Here is a 4,127-nt window from a genome sequence, read left to right as displayed (position 1 = left end):
GGGGAAATATTATCTTTTGTGTATTCCAGGAACTACTTCATGGAAATAATGATTTTGTCACAGATATAATAAGATGCAGATTTCCCATCTCTTCAATGGAAAGTAAGTACATTGAAAGAGCCAGAAAAATAATGAATAAGGGGAAGTGTCTAACTGTGGACAACACAGTATGATTTAAAATCACAAAATCTTACATTTACTGTCTATCCATTTCTGTGTGTGTGCATGCATGCAGTTTTTAGTGAAAAAAGATGCTTTCAAATATTTAGACAGTCATTGGGTGTTCAGAATATCACTAGAAGAGTCTTTTACAACTGGGTTGCAAGGTTCAAGAAATGAGAAAGCATACTGAAATAAATTACCTATAGGTTTATGCTATTTTTGTATCAAAGCTTTTATGCTTCTCCTTGTAACTCTTCTAAATACAATCCATTTATATAAAAGTAAGTGCATAATATATATATATATAATTCTGCTATTAATGAAAATATAACCATACTAAACATACAATTCTGTGCTTTGATTTTTTTGCACTTTCCAATATATTTTAAAGACCATTACCAATGAATCTGCTTTGTTTTTCTGTTTTGTTTTAAACATTTTAAAAATTAAAGTTAATAGATGAAATAGTTTGAATAAAAGTACAATCTCGGAATCATTCAGTCATCTTCTGATGGATATTTAAGCTGGTTCCCATCTTTTTGTACCATGGAAAGAATTTTATTCATGAAAGTAAGTGCATCTGTAGTAAATGGAATCACTGGGCTAATGGTGATTTGCAGTTGTAATATTAAAGATGTTGAAAAACATCTCTTAAAGGTCTGTAACCACTTAAACTCCTATAAAAAATATTTAAGATGGATGATTTCTCACAACTTTAGCCACCATTACATGCAAAAACCCATTCATCCAAAGATCATTTTACTAATACAATACATATAAAGTATAACTCATTGGGATTTTTATTACAATGTGTTTATGAATGAAATTTAGTGTATTTTCATATGTATATCATTATTTTGTAAAGAAAAGGGTCTCTTATAAAATTCTTTTGCCCATATTCACATATTATTTTTTAAGGATAATTTGTGTAATTTATTTATATTTAAAGAAACACACTTTTGTCTATCATATGTGTTAAATATTTTACCAGTTTGACACTTCTATTGATTTTGCCTGTGGTATTATTAAAAGGAATAAATGTGGTGATGAACATATAGCAAATTGCCCAGTGTCCGGCAGATAGCTAGATATAAATAAATATTTGTTTGAGTTTTGTTTGTCTTCTCTTCATTGAAGAGAGTATATGGGACACTCAAGAATATGGACGAGAAAATTCCTGTTGAAAAGCTTTGGATATAATTTGAGCTTCCTGAGCTCATTTTGTAAAATCCTGGTGTTTAAGCTCTAAACCAAAATTTGAAAGAAAGTTTTGATTTAAGACAAATATCTTTCTCTCTCTTTTTTATTTTCCATAGATAGTCTCAGCATTTCTTTGTATCTTAGGGAATCATGGTGAGAAAACCAGAATGATAATGAATAAGGGGAAGAATTTAAATGTGAGCTGCATGAAATGATTAAAAATCACAAAATTCAATGTGAGGTTGAATTTAGAACTGGAAAAACTAAAAAAGATTTGAAAGATAAAGGAAAAGGAAAAATACTTAAACTAGATGAAGGCAACAGTTGGCAATCTTTTTAGCTTGTACATTGCATTATATTTCTCCAATTATCACAAATCTTATATTTATTATCTTCCTGTTTCTCTGCATGTGTATGTGTGTAGGATTTATTAAGAAAACTGCTCTCAAATCAATTGTTGATTGGATGTTCTGAATATTACTAAAAGAGTCTTCTATGACTGGATTAGCAGGTTTAAGAAATGTGAAAGCTCATTTAAATAAATTACATATAGGTCTTTGCTATGTTTTTAGCATACCACCCATAGTATTGATAGATCCTTACTGAAAACTAAAGAAAGACATTCTGATCAGTAAGTTATCTTCTTGCACCAAATCCAAAAAATTAATCTTCACTTAAGTTTGAAGAATAATTTATTTTTTCATTATTTCCATATTGCACCCTCCTATGTAACCAGGGCAATAGTTTGAATAAGTATTATGAGTTGCATTTCATTCAGAAAAAAATCAATACACTGAACGGTAAGTGATTACAACTGGTAAAGGGAAGTTTCATGATCTAGCATATACTCAGGCTCCAAATGTACTTATTTATAAAATTATTTTTCTCTCTTCAGATGAACTCTTCTAACCTTTACCTTCCCTAAATCAACTGGAACAATGCAACAAAATAGCAGTGTATCTGAATTCATACTTTTAGGATTGACACAGGATCCTATGAGGCAGAAAATGGTGTTTTTATTCTTCTTAATTTTCTATGCGGGAACAGTGGTGGGGAATTTGCTCATTATTGTGACCATTAAGTTCAGTTGGACACTTAGGAGTCCCATGTACTTCTTCCTATTTTATTTGTCATTTGCTGATGTCTGCTTTTCCACTATCACAGCCCCTCGACTAATTGTGGATGCTCTTTCTGCAAATAAAAACATATCTTATAGTGAATGCATGACACAAGTCTTTGCACTACATTTATTTGGCTGCATGGAGATCTTTGTCCTCATCCTAATGGCTGTTGATTGATATGTGGCCATCTGTAAGCCCTTACGTTACCCAATCATCATGAACCGGCAAGTCTGCACCAACTTGATTATTCTTGCCTGGATAGGGTCTTTCATACATTCTACAGCTCAGATTGCCTTGGCCTTGAGATTGCCTTTCTGTGGACCCAATTTGATTGATCATTATTGCTGTGATTTACAACCCCTGTTGAAACTTGCCTGCATGGACACTTATGTGATCAATCTACTGTTGGTGTCCAATAGTGGGGCCATTTGCTCAAGCAGTTTCATGATTCTGATGATCTCATATATTGTTATCTTGCATTCTCTGAGAAAGCACAGTAGAGAAGGGAGGAAAAACGCCCTCTCAACTTGCACATCCCACATCACCGTAGTCATCTTATTTTTTGGTCCATGTATATTCATGTATACACGTCCTGCAACCACTTTTTCCATGGACAAGATGGTGGCAGTATTTTATACCATTGGCACACCTTTTATTAATCCACTCATCTACACACTAAGGAATGCAGAAGTGAAAAATGCCATGAAAAGGTTGTGGAGTATCAAAATTATCTCAGAAGTTAAAGGATGACCAGAAGGTCCACTTACCTATACATCATGGTTGACTAAATGTGTTTCTATGCCAAATGTGATAGCATCTGTTTATTGAGGGAAGTATATGCAATCATATATAATGTTGTGAGTTGCTATTTTTTCCCTTGTTCTAAGACAAAATGAATGCCAAGTCACGATCTTTTGTATAAGAGAAAGATGAGTGCCAGATTAATTCATATAATTATGGACCAAGAATTCTCTCTCTCTGACAATCCTCTGTCTCTCCAGCCATACTTCGTCAGGTGTATAAGTCCGACTATCCCTATAAATTCTATTCACTAATGCTCTTTATATGCTTTTTTCCTTTGCTTTGGCATCTTCCTGGTTTTGGTGGCATTTGTAACTGTGAACTCCAGTTCTCAACTCTGAATTTGTACATTGATTTGCTAAGAAAAAAGATATTTACTCAATACCAGCATTTCAAACATGAGGACAATCATAAATAACTAAATAAATCTTTAGTCTGCCTATAACACATTTCCATTTTTGGATCCAGCTTCCCCTTGAATGCTTTCAGGACAAGGCATTTCAGTTTGCCAAGACCATTCATTCCATTATATCACTAGTTTGTGTTTAAAAAACTCCACATATTTGAATCAGAGACTGATTCATGTACTTATATTATAAACTAATTATTTATCATTGTTTGCTGTGTTAAAAATAACTGGAAGTGGGGACAGACTTGGCCCAGTTGTTAGGGTGTCCATCTACCACATGGGAGGTCTGCAGTTCAAACCCCAGGCCTCCTTGACCCATGTGCAGCTGGCCCATGCACAGTGCTGATGCGTGCAAGGAGTGTCATGCCACACAGGGGAGTCCCCCGCATAGGGGAGCCCCATGCGCAAGGAGTGTGCCCCATAAGGAGAGCTGC

General features: G+C 34.1%; 1 pseudogene; it reads left to right on the top strand.

Moving 5' to 3' along the window:
* The first annotated feature begins 2,300 nt into the window (after positions 1-2,300).
* Positions 2,301-3,233, top strand: LOC101447383 (olfactory receptor 4C11-like; annotated as a pseudogene).
* Positions 3,234-4,127: the final 894 nt, after the last annotated feature.

Source organism: Dasypus novemcinctus, chromosome 24 (assembly GCF_030445035.2).
Source record: "Dasypus novemcinctus isolate mDasNov1 chromosome 24, mDasNov1.1.hap2, whole genome shotgun sequence".
Classification (NCBI taxonomy): domain Eukaryota; kingdom Metazoa; phylum Chordata; class Mammalia; order Cingulata; family Dasypodidae; genus Dasypus; species Dasypus novemcinctus.
The sequence above is the reverse complement of the archived record's forward strand: the minus strand, read 5'-3'. Positions and strand labels throughout refer to the sequence as shown.